This window comes from Hoplias malabaricus, chromosome 4 (genome assembly GCF_029633855.1).
Source record: "Hoplias malabaricus isolate fHopMal1 chromosome 4, fHopMal1.hap1, whole genome shotgun sequence".
Lineage (NCBI taxonomy): Eukaryota > Metazoa > Chordata > Actinopteri > Characiformes > Erythrinidae > Hoplias > Hoplias malabaricus.
Window position 1 is genome coordinate 1,575,532 of NC_089803.1, and position 19,231 is coordinate 1,594,762.

The window sequence follows — 19,231 nt, forward strand, 5'->3', positions numbered from 1 at the left end:
GAGAGAGACCAGTCAGAGCACATTTCAGTCATTCTCAGTGCTGCAGTGGGGGGTGGTGTGATATGGTGTTTTTCCACTGCTTAAGATCAGCTCTACTCTGCTCAGCTCTACATTCTTTTACTTGGTCACTTTTCCACTAGCACAGCTCCGGCAGTGGAGTTAGGCACCATTTTCTCGTGGTGTATTCAAATGGGATTTTTTTTGTTTTATTTGGGTTCTATTCCCCAGATCTCACAGATCAGCACACTTTGCCTTGTCACAGCACCTGGCTCTCACTGGAATTTTTCATTTGACACTGATCCAAAAATCATTTAAACCATTTCAAAAGACCATGGTGTAATTTTACAAGCTTTGAGTCAGTTAAAAAAAAATCATGAAAAATGAGATTTTACAAGCAGCTAGTTTGTGTTTTGCTCAAAACATTCAGGAGCATGGATCATAAACCTGTGGCATGACATCATCAGAGGAGCTCAGATTTGAGTCTGAACTACAGCCAGAGTCTACCACAGAATCATCACACACTCTCAAAGGAATACAGACACCACACTGTACCTTTCAGGGTATAAACGCTCCTCACTGGGGTGGTCCCCTCAGGTGGATATCTCCTGTACCTTTAGTTAGGGAACTGAACTGTACCATACCACACTGTACCTTTAATAGAACAATAAACACAAAGACAATACTGTACCATAAGGAACAATCATCAATCACAGCATCATGACCAGTTGCATCACTGTCTGGTTTGGAAACTGCACTGTGGCAGATCGCAAGTCCCTCCAGCGGATCGTGAGGACAGCTGAGAAGATTATCGGTGTGTCTCTTCCCTCCATTACAGACATCTACACCACTCGCTGCACTCGCAAAGCACTCAGCATTGTGGGAGATCACACACACCCTTCACACACACTCTTCAACCTACTGCCGTCTGGAAAAAGGTATCGAAGCATTCGAGCCCTCACATCCAGACTCCGTAACAGCTTCTTCCCACATGCTATCAGACTCCTGAACACCTAGAGACTAAGACTGGACTGAAAGAAGCACACACACACACACTTCACACAAACACTGGTCTGTTGGACTGTAAATGTTTTCACATATCCGGTTTACATCATGTTTACATCCAGTTACCGTTTACAGCACAAATACACTTTAAATTGCAGTGTCTCTCTCCCTCACCCCCTCCGTACTTATGGTTTTTGCCTTGTCTTGTATTACATTGTATTGTATTGTAGGGACATTGTTTTGTATTTTTCTTAGCCTTATCTTTTGCACTTTAATGTGTATGCACTGTTTTATGTTGCACTAGATTTGTACTAGTTGCACTTTAATGTTGTGTATTGTTTTGTGTTCTATTTCCTTTGCACTTTAATGCGTGTGCACTGTTTCATGTTGCACTAGCTTTACACTAGTTGCACTTTAATGTTGTGTATTGTCTTATGTAGCACCTTGGTCCTGGAGGAACGCTATTTCGTTTCACTGTGTACTGTAAACACTATATACTGCTGAAATGACAATAAACTTCTTGAACTTGAACTTGAACCCTAATGTAACAGTAACAGATGGAATGAAGCTGAGGAGAGTTTACAGGATCCATGTGCAGACTTTATTCTGACAGAGACAAGGAGGTACACAGTGCAGTTCAGAAGAGCAGAGTCAGGGGCAGAGCAATAAGGTCATCAACCAGAATCACACACACAGGAACAAGGCAAACAGTCCAATAAACCAACCCCAAAATCCAGAGTCAAGGGGCAGGCAGTGATCAATCAGCAGGAAGACACAGTTCAGAGAAGGCTTAGGAAGCAGAAACTACAGGCAATGCTTCACAAAGAGTGTGTGAGTGAGGGGAAGTGGAAGTAGTGGAGCTGATGAGGCTATTGAGAACAGGTGTGTGTAATGAGGCCGTCACTAGGGGCAACAGTTAATACTCAGGGCCAGGTTGGGTATTGCACATGACACCAGAAATGAGAATTGAGCTTCACCTCCTTGAAAGACCAGCATCCGCCACACACTGAGGAATCACTGCAAAAACCCTTCAAAATCTACAGAAAAGCAAAAGAAAATGGTTCTGAGCGAAAATCTACATTTTACTGAAGTGCATTCAAATCTGCACCTTTTATTGTCATTCTATGTATCTTTGATGCTCACTTCCTGGACCTTACAGTGAGGCAGAGTTGCTCAGAACTGTGTAAACGTTTTAGGTGCCTGGGGAAATTTGATCTAAAGAAGCTATTTATCTCTGCAGTAAGAGATTATTGACTCAAAAAACCCTAATATTCGAATAAAACCAGACCCATTATTCCAGTGAGTGTGATACTGTGTGTGTGTGTGTGTGAGTGTGTTAAACCCTTTCCACATCTCTCCTGGTGACAGTCCAGTGTTATTTGAGGTTATCATCCAGTGCCTAGTGTTAGAGGTTAATATTTCATTGTGTTAAATGAAGTGTGCTGTAGGAGAACATCTGGAAACACACTTTGTTCTTCACTCGCTCACAACACAGACACGCAGTAAAAATAATTTCACTTTTACTGTGTTTATATTTTTGTATTTATAGTAATTGTACATCATTTTTACTCTCACAGAGGAATAAAAGCAGTATCACCATCCCACAGGCAGGGAGACATGACCTACCTCTGGAGGAAGAGTACATGCTTTTACAATGATTATAATGTTTGAGTAAAGATTACATTAACTGCACTGTCAATGAAGAAAGAAGTGAGTGTGTGTATATATATATTCTCCATTGTCACACACAGGAAACCTCATTCGTTTAATAAATAACGGTAGTTCAATAAAGCTGTCAGGAGCACAGACAAAAGATTTATTTTAAGTGATAGACAATAATGAAATATATGTTCTGGGTTTTAGCTCTTCTAAAACAACTTTACAGAACTTGATACCACACTGAATAGATCATCTCTCAAAACGGCAACAACTGAAAACACAGCAGCACAGAGTCGTTTTCTTGCTGTTGTGCTTGCTTCATTATGTAGGAGAATATACAGTTCATTTGAATAAACTTTAGCTGCATGAATGTGTGCACTAATCCCAAGCGCTGAAAATGTGTAAATGAACAGTAGTCGGACAAGTTCATTTTTTATTGTTCACACTTCAGTAGTTATTAGGAAATTGATACACAACATGGATAACTCCTCAAAAGAAGACTCTGAATCTTGAGAGTGTTCGATGACCTGATGGACCCATGTTCAACATCACAAAATGAAAGAGAAGCTAGAGATTTCAAGGTGAAAGTATTTATTTTATTGCACATAGGAACAGAAGTGTCACAGTAGAATGGCTTCAAATAAGTGACACCATTCTTTGTGCATGTCCAGGGCTTATTCTGAAATTCACAAATTAAAATGTTCACCAAGTGTTAAAGTAATTTATAACTTGGAACAAAGTTGTTTAATTGTGCATTAAATGGTAGCATTAGCATTGTTTATATATATATCTTTAATAACCATTTACCATATAAAAATGGCCTGTAGTAATAACCCGTGCGGTTCAGGTGCAGCAGATGAAACTAAGTTAATGAGATTCCACTCATCAGGACACTTAAAGACCACCCAAACTTCCGGCATGGACGCTGCTGGCAACACGTACGTCTGCAGTCACCTACGACCAAAAACAGCAAGATTTACAAAACAAATTAATTTAAAAAATGAACTGTTGAATGGTTTTATATTTCAGTAGAAGGAAGTGTCCTTATAACGATGTGCATTGTGTCAGATGCAGTACAATTTTAACACTTACTTTGGAAAATACACTTACTTTGACCATACATTTTACCAAACGTCTTAAAACAGGACGACCAACAAAAACTGTGCAGCAACAGATAAGTTACTGTCTCTGACTTTACATCTACAGGGTAGTTGTCATACATTCCGTATCCAAACTGTACAATAACATTTCATCATCTGAACCAACATCATCTTAAAACCCCAATATGTCGACACTCTGATTCCACTCTGAGCAGGATTTTAATGTAGTGTCCATATTTTCTCTTCAGTGTTTTTCAGTCCTCATTCCAGTGCATGTTACCCCTGAGATATTCTTCTGTTCAAACACAATGCTTTTGACAGGTTCAATGGATTTCAACCGTTCAGACCCTGTGGCTAGAAGTGCTTAATAAACTATGGTGAGAGTGAGAGCATCTGTTCAAAGCCTGTCATGAGCTCTTCTGTTTTACCTGACAAAATAGGGCACATCCTCTGAGCACCAGCTCTTCTTGCCCCAAGCCCTTCACCAGTCCCTGAGTTAAATGTGTTATTAGATAAGATTATATATTATTAGATTAGTTATTTCCTCTGTGTGCACAGCTGATTAAGCACACTCCTTTTTTAAAGGGATTTTTCCAGACAGACCCTCTAGAGTTATCCATGGTCATACTCTGCAAGTCTGCACCAACAGAAAACGCTCATAGCTTCCTCATCCAACACAAACCAAATAAATATCACTTGAAAACAGCTTCATTACTTGATCACAACACACACAAATATGTTGCTGTAGTGAAGCATGGGGAAAACAAAGAAAGGGAAAAAACAATGCACCTCCTCCACTGTTGCCATGTTCGTTTTTGTAATCAGAAAATGTTGACTCTGAAAGGCCTCTAGTGTAGTGTTTAACATTCATTCCAACATAATGGATGCATTAAAGTGTGAGGACAGTGATGGGTACATCGTTGAACTGGACGTATTCATTTACTCACATATAAATTAGCTCTTACACTTTCCAACCTCTTGTTAGTGATTTAAATAGGCTCCTTCTGTTACTGTACTCCAACGCATATCTATTCATACAATCGACCATAACATTATGACCACCTCCTTGTATCTAAGCCCTCACCCTGTGTCTGAAACAGCTCCCTATTCACTATTTCCTGTATTATTCATTACTATAATAATCTCTATTATAGGGAACTGAATTCAGGAGGGGAGTGAACAATTTTGGACACTATCCTGTGAGTTTTTTTACCAAACAGTACACCCTACCTTATGCAGTGCATTGTGGGATTGTTTGAGTGCACTGAAAATTGTCCTCTATATTTGTGGACACCACTACAAAATTGTAGAATAGGGCACAGTTTTGGACTCAATCACTCTCCATTCTCTCAACTCCACTGACAATACAGAAGCACTTTGTAGTTTTAGAATGACAGACTAGTCCACCTGCTGCCCTGCGTACTTATTTAACCCCTTCACCCTGCCCTTCAATGATCAGGACCTCCCCAGACCAGGAGTGATTTGCGTGGTGGGTCACTCTCAGTGCTGCAGTGACTCACTCAGTCTGGTGGCATGCTGGTGTATGGAGGTCTATTTGGTGCAAAACCCCTGAGCACATGTGACAGTGAGATTTGTAGTTGTAGAAAATAGTCACATATTTGTATCAATAAATTTGAAGTCAGAGTAAACCTCTTCAGAAGTTGCAAACCCGTAGATTTTTTTCCTCTCCCACAAACACAACTTAACAGTTACACCTTCACAAATTAGTCACTGCAGCTGCACAAACCCAACTCTACACACACACACACACAGGTACAAGAATATAATGTGCTCAGTTTTACTGCAGTTGCAGTGGGAAACATGGTGTAAAACACACTCACACACTCGTATAAAACATGCACAAAAGTTGCACCTTCTCAAACCAATATGTGAATCTGTGCAGTGCGAGTCACACACCTGTGTTTTATGTTTTGGGATCAGAGGACTCGTTAGACACGTGTCGAATGGTTCCGTGACTGAGTGCCTCCTACGAAACGCCTTCCAGAAAAGAAACATGGAGGACAGAGGGACCGTGTAGAAAATGGAAGAGGAAACGGGAAATTACTCTTTATCAGACTTCTGATTTAGAAAGTGGCTCAGAGAGAAACACTGTGAACGCATGATGTTCTTATATGATGTATATATATGCGCTTTAAAAAAGGACTGTAATCCCCACAGCCCAAACACAATCCAAAATAACCAAATAAAGGGTTAATTTAAAAGGCAAAGAAAAACAAAAGAACTCAATAACAAAACAAACAAGAAAACCCACAAGGGCAAATAATCAAAATAAAAGAAACAACCAGATAAAAGTGGTTCGACCCCACAACGTATCCACAAAGGCAAAACAGCAGGAGACTAGGAGAAGCTCTGCTCCACACCACCTGGGCCACCTCCAATGGAAGACACCCCAGAGCACCTAATAAAAAAGGAAACATCTTAATCATAAAAATATAAAACCATCATATAATAGGTGGGATAGAGAGCTAGTCACGTGCTACTAAACACACATACCCTCCGTGCCTCAAGCCCTTAAACCCATCTATAACTAAAACATACACCAGCCTAACTAAAAGAATGGAATTCGTATCTCGATGCAGCTTGCCATATACATTTACGACATTTACGTCTTTACGACATTTTCCTGTTAATTTCCATCCTATTTAGTTGATCAAATTCATTAAAATGGATGACGGTAGCTCCTAATGTCTACTGTCCAACCAATCGTACTCACCAACAACTGCGTTATATGCACTGTCCCAGATTAAAGCTGCTGCTAGCTAGCTTGGTGAATCGACGGGGAGAGTGACACCTGTCTTCTTTCTGGTAAAATGTCCTCGAGACTCTCAGCAGCAAGCACCACAGTACCGCGACCCAAACGATAAAAAGTGGGAGCTTAACCTACCACATGCTAACTGCGTATATATTAGTGATGTGTCGGTCGCGAACGAACCGGTTCAAAGAGCCGGCTCTTGTAAGTGAACGATGAGAGCCGGTTCTCGTCTAAGACCGAGCCAAGGCCGAGGCTTGTCATTCAACCAATCAGAGAACAACAAGCAAGCTCCAACCCTCCGAGCTGAGACACTTGGTTTTCCTGAATGCCAATCTGCCTTCCAAAAAATAGTTGAAGAAAAGGGGATGCGGGGATAGAATGCTCCTCAACTACGGTGGCTGCCCAAGCCCAAAAATAACTAGTGGCCCAGTGACAGCCCTGCCTGCTACACCCCACCATGTCACTGTCACATTAGCACTGCAAATGATCCACTGCCCAAATCATACCTGCTCTGTGGTGGTCCTGGGAGGGTCCTGACCACTTTGTAAAACAGGGTGAAAGGAGGCTAACAGAGTATGCAGATATACAGATGGACTACAGTAGAATTGTAGAACACCATCGTGCTCCTTTTATGGTCAGTGGCGTTGAGAGAGTCGACAGAGTTTATAAACAAATTAGTGTTAATGTTATGGCTGATCAGTGTATACACAAAGCCACCACTATCCTCTGACTCTGTTACGCAAATTGTAGATAGTGGTTAGTAGCACATTCCTATGGGTTTTCAGGTAAAAATGGAGAGGCAGTGTGTACACACCCTAATCCTCAGCCCCTGCTAAACAAGTCAGACTATGATATTTCAGCACCATGACACAACCATTTCTGCTTTTCTCTTTAAAGCAGTCATTAAGCTGTTTATTAGGCTTTAACATTCACTTTATTCACTTAACACTCGAGTACCAATAGTGTTTAACAGGTTAACTGTCCCAAATCTTGTACATTAATATAGCAGCACATTAAAACAACTCATTTTGATGTAAAAGTGTAGTGGAGTTAAGGTGTCCTGAGCAGAGAAAGCAGCCACACTCTGCTCTGCTGTTCTCAGGACATTGCTTTCACCCTTGGGATGGCAGCATGTGAATGTTAGTCCCACCCTGTGGAAGTTTTGTCTCTCCCCACATTTGTTTGCCCTCCTGAACGACACACACACTGCCCACAAAGCTTTTTCTATTCAAGATGGTGGATTTTGCTACAAACACTTGTGACAAAACAACAATTCACATATTCCTCAGCTGAGAAAAAAAGTTTATTCAGTAAAAACTGCCTCTAACAGAATATAACAACACAAGAATCAAAGCTGGACTGACTTTTCTGACATGGAGAACATTAAGTTCTCCAGAAAGGCTCTCTAATATGGTGAACCATGTAAGACCATCACCAGCCTGAGAGACATTATGCAAAATTGTAATTTTCTAACTTTTGTATAAATATAAGTCATAACTTACCTGTAATCCTTGGTAGGAGGGTTTCCTTTATGAGATTCCGTAGTACAGGTGCTTCCCTTTTCCTTGGGAAGATTGACAGACTAAAATAAGAGATCACTCTGCACTAGCACCTGTAAAGAGGAAAGATGGATTAATGATCATGATCATGTGGATATGGAAATACTTACAACTAGATGTAAATGTGTGTGTTGCACCTGTGTGTTTGATGCTGTACAGATGATGTGTGTGATGCAGATTAGTTTATTATGTTCACTGCTGGTGCAGGAATAGTATGGTTTGGGGTGGGTCTTAAAGTATGAGAGCTCTGGTTCTATCAGTGAGTGAGGCGTAACACTTGAGCTAACTGCTAGCGATTTGTGTAGTTGTGTCTGTGTGTGTATAGACTGTGTACAGAGATTCTCATTTCTGGGGGACTGGACTGAGGCTAGAGCCAATAACCCCCTGTAAATAGTTTATACGTTCAAAGTGGTTTTTTTTCTTCAGTATTTCTTTTGTCTGTCTTGTTACGTCGCACTAATAAACATTACTTTTTTTGCACTGTACTCCTAACGAGTCATTCATCTGCATCGACCACCCATTGGACCTTGATCACAAGCCCACATTTACATCTGAAATCCTCTTTGGGGGGTAGTATCATCTAACAGGCTCCAACAGAACTCTGAACTCGCATTTCCTCTAAAAGTGCTGTTCTGTTTCCATGACCCCTGTCCCCACTGATGTAGTGTGATGGAGCTCAAACTGGTCAGGAAGATTCCTGCATCATTTGCTGCTACGCTGTGTCTGGCAGACTACAGAATAAATTTTAATGGTAGCCATTTAAGGATTAACTGTAAAAGCGTCAAAATATTACAGATATTGTTTCAGGTAGAATTAGGCTCAGGACTGAAGTCCTGTGAAGATTCACAGTTTAATATGAAGGGAAAATAAGCACTCAAATACAATTAGAGCACAATGTGTGGTGGAATGGGGAAAACCAAAAGCCTAGATACTCAATTAACTCACCATTGCAGACATTAAAGGATCCCTTGAGGTATTATCTACGCTGGTAGAATATCTTGGAAATGATATCTTGGCTTGTAGGAATTTTCCATTGGTGCTGTACGCTAGCATTTTTGGGACGCTCTCAACCCTCACTTTATTATTATTATTATTGTACTGTAGTGTAATGACACTTAACTGGTGATCATTTAAATTTCAGTCTGTAGTTTGATCAGAGGAGGATGGATCCTCTTTGTGAGTCTTGGTTCCTCCCAAGGTTTCTTCCTCCAGCCCGAGGGAGTTTTTCCTTGCCACTGTCGCCTTCGGCAGATGGCATTGGGCTTTGATTTAAATGTTCTGTTCTGATACTAATTCTGTGAAGCTGCTTTGTGACGTCAGGTGTAAAAGGCGCTATATAAATAAATTAGATTTGATTTGATATAGGGGTGACACAGTGGTGCAGCAGGTAGTGTCGCAGTCGCACAGCTCCAGGGGCCTGGAGGTTGTGGGTTCGATTTCTGCTTCGGATGACTGTCTGTGTGGTGTGTTCTCCCCGTGTCCGTGTGGGTTTCCTCCGGGTGCTCCGGTTTCCTCCCACAGTCCAAAAACACACGTTGGTAGGTGGATTGGTGACTCAAAAGTGTCCGTAGGTGTGAGTGTGTGAGTGAATGACAATGAAGTAGGCAGTGTATGTGCCCCTCACTCCAGCTGAGAGAGCTGTGTGTTTCTGGCAACCCGTTTGGCTGTTCCTGTACCCGTTTAGAAGCTGTTTTGCTCGCTCGGGTTTTCCTGTTTACTCGTTTCCACTGTTATTTCTATATTTATATCTGATTTTATAACCTACTAACCATCCATAGATCTATCTTTTAAATTGTCTCTGCAGGAATATTCATTACAGAGGTACTAAAACTGCCACCGGACCCTGGAGTAACGTTCTTGGTGTAAGTTACTAAAATCAACTAAAAGCGGTAAGTACCTGCAATTCCATGGCTACTACTGGCTGTTTTGCCTGCTCAGAGTGTGGCATGTTTAGTTTAACCCCCTTTTCCACCTCTAGCGATAAAGATAGTGGTTGTGTTTGTACTAAGTGTCAGCTAGTTAGCTGGTGGATAAAGTGGACCAGTTGGAAGTGAGCATCCGGAGCTTATTATTGTTAAGGGATAAACAGCGAGATTCAGTGTTAGCAACTCCGGGTGCCTTAGGGAGAGTTAGCACCCCCACGACTCCGGCGTTAGAGCCCTCACAGCGGGGTGAATGGGTGACGTCTCGGCGTCATAGCCGGAAAGCTAAGGCTGATGCTAACGCTGAGGCCAAAGCTAGCCCACCGGGACACCACACTCCTCCGATTCGCGTGTCAAACAGGTTTGCCCTGCTCAGCGAAGCACCCGCTGAGGAGCCTGTTAAGAGTGCTCTGGTTATAGGAGACTCTATTGTTCGACACGTGAAATTAGCTACTCCTTTAGGGGCGCCGGCAGTAACAGTTAGCTGTTTATCGGGAGCCAGAGCGCCGGATATTAGTGGCAACCTTAGACTGTTAGCTAATAGGAGATATTCGAGGGTAGTCATTCATGTAGGGGCCAATGATATTCGTCTGCGGCAGTCTGAGGTAACTAAGGGTAATATTACAGAGGTGATTAAACTGGCCCAGACGATGTCCGATGCCGTAATCTGCTCTGGCCCCATACCAATGCGGCGTGGCGACGAAGCTTACAGCAGACTTTGGGCGTTAAACTGCTGGATGTCCAAGTGGGGTTCCAAAAATCAAGTGGGCTTTATAGACAATTGGTTACGTTTTGAGGGCAAGCCTGGTCTTATAGGTAGGGATGGTATCCACCTCACGCGGGAGGGTGCTGTCTTACTTTCTTGCAGCATAGCACATAGTCTTTTAGTTAGTCAGCAGAGTAATGTAGACAGCTGCTGACAATCCAAAGCCGGGACCAGGCCGCAGACAGACAGGCTAAACCGACCGTCTGCGAACTGTCTTGAGGCGTCACCTAGGTTCAACTGTATTGAGACTGTGTCTTTCCCCCGAACTAAATGTAAAAGTAGAAAAACAAAATCAGCCTGTTTCAGCAACCTAATCAATATTAAATCATACACAACATGTAGCAGCAACACCTCAGAACTAAAATTTGGGTTACTCAACATAAGATCACTAAACTCAAAAGCAGCCATCGTAAATGATATCATAAGTGATCATAAATTCAACGTTTTCTGTCTCACTGAAACGTGGGTTAGACCAAATGAATATTCAGCACTAAATGAAGCCACCCCCCTAGGCTATAATTATGTACATAGCCCAAGAATATCCAAGAATATAGAGGTGGAGTATGTGTAATTTACCAAAATACTCTAGAAATTAGTCTTAAACAATGTGACACCTTCATTTCTTTCTTTCTCTCCACTATTATTACAAATCCGGTCACAAAAAAGGACGCATTTTTATTATGCAACATTTACAGACCACAAGGGCCTTACTTAGAATTTCTGAAAGAATTCAGCGATTTTGCTACACACCTAGCTGTGTGCAATCAAAAGTTATAATTGTAGGAGATTTCAATATCCATTTTGAGAAGGAAAGTGACCCACTAAAAAAGGCATTTACCTCAATCTTAGACTCTATTGGTATTACTCAAAATGTAACAGGGCCTACACACTACTGCAGCCACACTTTAGACTTAGTTCTGACACTAGGTCTTAACATTGACAAAATTAATATCTTACCGCAATCCTCAGCAATCTCCGACCATTACCTAATTTCATATGAGCTACGTCTTAGCCATAATATATGTAAGACCCCTCGCTATTCTACAAAGCGTATAATAAAACCATCTACCGCCCTACAATTTATAGAAAATATTAACACCAGTTCCCACTCCGTCAGACCCAATGGACCTAGATGTACTAACTGACAACTTAGAAAATACCTGTCGATCTACTTTAGAAAAGGTAGCACCACTTAAACATAAAAGTACAAGACAGAAAAAGCTCGCACCATGGTATAATGAAAAAACCTGTACTTTAAAACAAACATCACGGAAAGTAGAGTGGAAATGGCGATCAACCAAGCTGGAAGTGTTCCATTCTGCCTGGAAGGACAGTCTTATAGAGTATAGAAATGCCCTCACTAAAGCTCGCTCAGCATATCTGGCCTCGCTGATATCCAATAATAAAAATAATCAGAGAGCACTGTTTAGTGTGTTTTCCAGAACTACAAAAAATCAAGCAGGTTCTGAACAACTAATTCCAGCAACTCTCAACAGTAAAGATTTTATGGACATTTTAATAATAAAATTGAGAATATTAGACAACAAACTCAAGCCACAGGATTAAATCCGACCTGGCTACCACCCGATATGAATGATATAAAACATAATGTAATTGTAAAAGAAAGACTTGAAACCTTTTACCCACTCCCACAGTTAGAACTAGAGAAGATTATCACCTCCGCAAACTGTACAACTTGCACACTTGATACAATTCCCACAAAATTGCTCAAAGAAGTACTACCAGCTGTTATCAATCCTCTTTTAACTATAGTAAACTCATCCCTTAGCCTGGGCCATGTACCCAAAGCTTTTAAACTAGCAGTTATTAAACCTATGATCAAGAAACCAAATCTTGATGCTAGTACACTGTCTAATTACAGGCCTATTTCAAATCTGGCATTTCTGTCCAAGATCTTAGAAAAAGCCGTGGCCCAACAACTTAGTTCATATCTACATAAGAATCATATATATGAAAAATTCCAATCTGGATTCAGGACACATCATAGTACAGAGACAGCTCTAGTCAAGATAACAAATGATCTTCTTCTTGCCTCTGATCAAGGCCACGTATCCCTGTAGGTGCTTCTTGACCTAAGCGCAGCCTTCGATACAATAGACCACAATATTCTCCTAGAAAGGTTAGAAAACATGGTTGGAATCACAGGGACAGCCCTATTATGGTTCAAATCTTACTTAATGGAACGTTATCAATTCGTAAAATTAAACAATCTAAATTCAAATTATTCTAAAGTAAGATTTGGAATTCCACAAGGCTCTATTTTAGGACCATTATTATTTACATTATACATGTTACCGCTAGGCACAGTTATAAGAAACCATGACATTAACTTTCACTGTTACGCAGACGACACGCAATTGTATATTTCAGCCAAGCCCGATGACAAACACAGATTAAAGAAAATAGAGGACTGTGTAAAAGACGTGAAAGGCTGGATGTTGCGTAACTTCCTCCTTCTAAACAGCAACAAAACAGAGGTCCTGCTTTTGGGTCCAAAAGTGGCAAGAAATAAATTATCAGATTTAATTTTAAATCTCGCTGACTTTCCAGTTAAACCTGGTTCAGCAGCAAAAAATCTTGGTGTCATAATTGACCCGGATTTATCATTTGATCAACACATAGGCAGTATCACTAGGACAGCTTTTTTACATCTTCGCAATATTGCTAAGATTAGAAATGCCTTATCCCTTCAGGATGCAGAAACATTAGTACATGCCTTTATTACTTCAAGGCTTGACTACTGTAAAGCACTACTGTCAGGATGCACCAGCAGCAATTTAAGAAAACTTCAACTAGTTCAAAATGCTGCAGCCAGGGTCCTCGCTAAAACTAGACAATTTGAACATATTAGCCCAGTTCTATAATCACTTCATTGGCTGCCTGTTAAATTCCACATTGACTACAAAATTCTGTTATTAACATATAAAGCTCTACATGGGCTCGCTCCTGAATACCTTCAAGATACAGTTTCCTATTATGTGCCTCCACGTTTACTCAGATCACAGAATACTGGATTTTTAATTGTTCCCAGAATTCAGAAGGCCTTAGCTGGGGGAAGAGCCTTTTCTTATAAAGCCCCAGAAATCTTCCAGAAAATGTTCGGGACTCAGACACAGTCGCAATCTTCAAATCTAGGCTAAAAACTCATTTGTTTAGTTTATGTTTTGGTAGCTAATGCTCCCCCATAGATGAAGGCGGCAGATCCGGGGGGTTCATGGACACAGGGAATTATAGTAAACTGAGACGCTGGTGCTGTTGTCCCGCCGCTTCTCGCGATCACTCAGGTTTGTTGACGGTGGAGCGGAGGGATGCCAGTGTTTCAGGATGCTCCAGTGTCTGTGTGTCCTTCTGGTTCTCTCCTTTTAGTTAAAGCTGTCATAGTCAGATCTGCCGGAGTCATTAGCCACACTCTGGAAATTTTCATATTTTCTACTTTACAAACACCAAACAGTTCAAAATTAATTCCATTCCTTTACATCTTTCCGCGTAAACGACTGCACACCAGCTGCCCATGCTCCAGCAACCACCAAGTGCCTTGAAGCTGCCCCTACACTGAAGTTCTCACAGACTACTAACTATTATTACCAGTAGATTGACCAGAGGAGGATGGGTCATGCCTTGTGAGCCTTGGTTCCTCCCAAGGTTTCTTCCTCAGCTGGGGGAGTTTTTCCTTGCCACTGTCGTCCCTGGCTTGCTCACTTAAGGGTTTTACATTTTGTTTTTACTTTTCATGTCAAATCTTTGTCTTACTGGAATTCTGTGAAGCTACTTTGTGACAACATCAGTTGTGAAAAGCGCTATATAAATAAATTTGATTTGATTTGATGGGTCTGGCTCTACACGCCTCGCTCGCTTAAAATTTGTTGCTTTTCCACTGGCACAGCTCCCCAGTAAAACGGAGCCAGTGAGGACACAAACTGGTACACTAACACTGGCTTTGAAAACTACAACAACCAGTTCTCACAGGTCAGGCTCCAAAAGAAAAGGCTACTCAAAAAAATAATGTAGCATGCTAAGTGTAATCTTAAAGTTATACTGACTCCTGCCGTCAACACTGATCACTTTGATTGGTGTGTTCTTTATTATAGTAAAGTCTGTAGTTTGGGTCTGGGTTATAGTTTGAGAGGTCCAAGGCAGGCCTGTTCCCTTAGATGACACTTATTTACAGGTGTTAACAAGGATTAAATAAAGAACTGAATAATTATGCCTAGTGGTGTTGAACATAGTTTCTGAATACCAGTGGGGTAAGGGGAACAATAGGGTTAAAATAATTTCTAAAAGCTCCTCACATTAAGTATATTTCACCAGTAAAATAGTATATAACATTAGAATAAATACAAATAAACCTAAAAACAGTAAAACACACACATACATGTTTCAGTAAAACTACAGCTGTCCCCTTTTAAATTTAAACTGTTACAATTACTGAATGTACGAAACAAACTGTATGGTAACTGTATATATTTAAATATTATTGTTTCTGACAAATAAATGCAAATTTGCCCAATAACTTATTAACATATAATTTTCTAAGATGCATAACATTTAAAAAGAACAGATTCTAATCTAATGTGGAAATATGAAATCCACCTACCAATGTGCGTTTTTGGACTGTGTGAGGAAACCCATGCAGACACAGGGAGAACACACCAAACTCTTTGAACCCACAACCCAAGCTCCTGGAGCAGTATGACAACGACACTACCTGCTGCGTCACCATGCCACTCAGTGCATAGAATATTATATAAAAAGTATATTATATTATTTCACAGTAAGACATAGGGACTCCTCCTTGGATCACCACCTTAACGTGGTGGAGGGGTTTGCGTGCCTGCGTGAGCCTAGGAGCTATGTTGTCGGGGGCAATAGCCCCTGGTAGGGTCTCCCAAGGCAAATTGGTCCTAGGTGATGGGCCAGACAAAGAGTGATCCATAAAGACATGGATGAATAAGATAACAACGAGGACACAGCCTCCCTTGCCCGGAGCAGGGTTACCGGGGCCTCACCCTGGAGCCAGGCCTGGGGGAGGGGCTCCTTGGCAAGCGCCTGGTGGCCGGACTTTCACCTATGGGGTCCGGCCGGGCTTAGCCCGAAGGAAATACATGGGTCCACTCTCCCATGGGCCCACCACCTGTGGGAGAGGTAGTAATCCGGGTCTGGTGCATTGTGGATCGGGTGGCGGTCGGGGTCGGGGGCCCTGGCGTTCTGATCCTCGGTTACTGAAACTGGCTTTTGGAACATGGAACGTAACCTCTCTGGTGGGAAAAGAGCCTGAGCTGGTGCGCGAGGTTGAGAGGTACCGGCTCGATATAGTTGGGCTCACCTCGACACACAGTATGGGCTCTGGAACCAATCTCCTTGAGAGGGGCTGGATGCTCTTTCACTCTGGAGTTGCCCAGGGTGAGAGGCGTAAGGCAGGTGTGGGCTTACTCATAGCCCCCCAGCTTAGCGCCTGTACGTTGGGGTTTACCCCAGTGGACGAGAGGGTAATTTCCCTGCGCCTTCGGGTTGGGGAAAGGGCTCTGACTGTTGTTTGTGCTTATGCACCGAACAGCAGTTCAGAGTACCATGCCTTCTTGGGGACCCTAGAGGGAGTGCTGGAGAACACTCATTCTGGGGACTCCATTGTTCTGCTGGGGGACTTCAACGCTCACGTGAGTAATGACAGTGAGACCTGGAGGGGCGTGATTGGGAGGAACGGCCCCGCTGATCTGAACCCGAGTGGTGTTCAGTTATTGGATTTCTGTGCTCGTCACAGTTTGTCCATTACGAACACAATGTTCGAACATAAGGGTGTCCACAAGTACACCTGGCATCAGGACACCCTAGGCCGCATTTCGATGATCGACTTTATAGTCGTATCATCTGACCTGCGGCCATATGTTCTGGACACTCGGGTGAAGAGAGGCGCTGAGCTGTCAACTGATCACCACCTTGTGGTGAGTTGGATCAGATGGCGGGGGAGGATGCCGGACAGACCTGGCAGGCCCAAACGTGTGCTGAGGGTTTGCTGGGAACGTTTGGCAGAGGAACCTGTCAGAAAGATCTTCAACTCCCACATCCGGCAGAGCTTCGACTGCATCCCGGGGGAGGCTGGTGACATTGAGTCCGAGTGGGCCATGTTCCGGACCTCCATTGTTGAGGCGGCTGAACGGAGCTGTGGCTGCAAGGTTGTCGGTGCCTGTCGGGGTGGCAATCCCCGCACTCGGTGGTGGACACCCCGGGTGAGGGGGGCTATCAAGCTGAAGAAAGAGTCCTATCAAGCCTGGTTGGCTCAGGGGACTCCGGAGGCAGCCGACAGGTACCGGGGAGCCAAGCGGCTTGCGGCCTCGGCAGTCGCTGAGGCAAAAACTCGGGTGTGGGAGGAGCTCGGTGAGAACATGGAAAACGACTTTCGGTCGGCTCCAAGAAGTTTCTGGCAAACCGTCAGGCGACTCAGGAGGGGAAAGCAGTTTTCCACCAACACTGTATATGGTGGGGGTGGGGAACTGTTGACCTCGACTGGGGACGTCATCAGACGGTGGAAGGAATACTTCGAGGATCTTCTCAATCCCACCAGCACGTCTTCCGCAGAGGAAGCAGAGCTTGGGGACCCCGGGGGGGGGGGCTCGTCTATCACTGGGGCTGAAGTGGCCAAGGTGGTAGGGAAACTCCTTGGCGGTAGGGCCCCGGGGGTGGATGAGGTTCACCCCGGGTTCCTCAAGGCTCTGGATGTTGTGGGGCTGTCCTGGTTGACACGTCTTTGCAACATCGCGTGGACATCGGGGGCAGTGCCTCTGGACTGGCAGACTGGGGTGGTGGTTCCCCTTTTCAAAAAGGGGGATCGGAGGGTGTGTTCCAACTATAGGGGGATCACACTCCTCAGCCTCCCCGGTAAGGTCTATGCGGGGGTACTGGAGAAGAGAGTCCGACTGATAGTTGAACCTCGGATCCAGGAGGAACAATGCGGATTCCGCCCCGGTCGTGGAACACAGGACCAGCTCTTTACCCTCGCTAGGATCCTGGAGGGTGCATGGGAGTTTGCTCAACCAGTCTACATGTGTTTTGTGGATCTGGAGATGGCATTCGACCGTGTCCCTCGGGGTATTCTGTGGGGGGTGCTCAGGGAGTATGTGGTACTGGGCTCTTTGTTACGAGCTATCCAGTCCCTGTACAAACAGAGCAGGAGTTTGGTTCGTATGGCTGGCAGTAAATCTGACTGGTTTCCAGTCAGAGTTGGACTCCGTCAGGGCTGCCCGTTGTCACCGGTTCTGTTCATAATTTTTATGGACAGAATTTCTCGGCGTAGCCAAGTGGCGGAGGGTGTCCGGTTTGGTGGTCTCAGGATTCCATGTCTGCTTTTTGCAGATGATGTGGTCTTGTTGGCTTCATCGAACCGGGACCTCCGGCTCTTGCTGGACCAGTTTGCAGCCGAGTGTGAAGCGGTAGGGATGAGGATCAGCACCTCCAAGTCCGAGTCCATGGTACTCAGCCGGAAAAGGGTGGAGTGCTCTCTCCAGGTTGGAAGTGAGATCCTGCCTCAAGTGGAGGAGTTTAAATACCTCGGGGTCTTGTTCACGAGTGAGGGAAAGATGGAGCGTGAGATTGACAGGCGGATCGGTGCAGCGTCAGCAGTAATGCGGGCTCTGTACCGGTCCGTTGTGGTGAAGAGAGAGCTGAGCAGAAAAGCAAAGCTCTCGATTTACCGTTCAATCTACGTCCCAACCCTCACCTATGGTCACGAGCTTTGGGTAGTGACCGAAAGAACGAGATCGCGGGTACAAGCGGCTGAAATGAGTTTTCTCCGCAGGATGTCTGGACTCTCCCTTAGAGACAGGGTTAGGAGCTCGGACATCCGGGAGAGACTCGGAGTGGAGCCGCTGCTCCTCCACGTCGAGAGGAGCCAGCTGAGATGGTTCGGGCATCTGGTTCGGATGCCTCCTGGACGCCTTCCTGGAGAGGTGTTCCGGGCATGTCCAACGGGGAGGAGGCCCCGGGGCAGACCAAGAACACACTGGAGAGACTATATGTCTCGACTGGCCTGGGAACGCCTCGGTATACCCCCGGAGGAGCTAGAGTCGGTGGCTGGGGAGAGGGAGGTCTGGGTTTCTTTGCTCCGACTGCTTCCCCCGCGACCCGGACCCGGATAAGCGGTGGATAATGGATGGATGGATGGAAGACCTAGGGATATCTTCCACAAAGATATTTTTGAGATATTTGTCTCTTCTTAAGGCGTGTTTATTTGTTTTTCTATTGTAGTTGTCTCTATATCTTCAGCTTGTCTTTCACCGGTTTCACAGGTTTGCACAGAGGCTCCAGTTACGATAAATCAACATGAAAGAAGATGGGATTGTTGGAAGCACCCAGACTCTCTACAAGATGACCAGAAAAATAAGGAACATGTGTGTGAACTAAATCAAATCTTATAGTAGACAGATAGGAGAGATTGT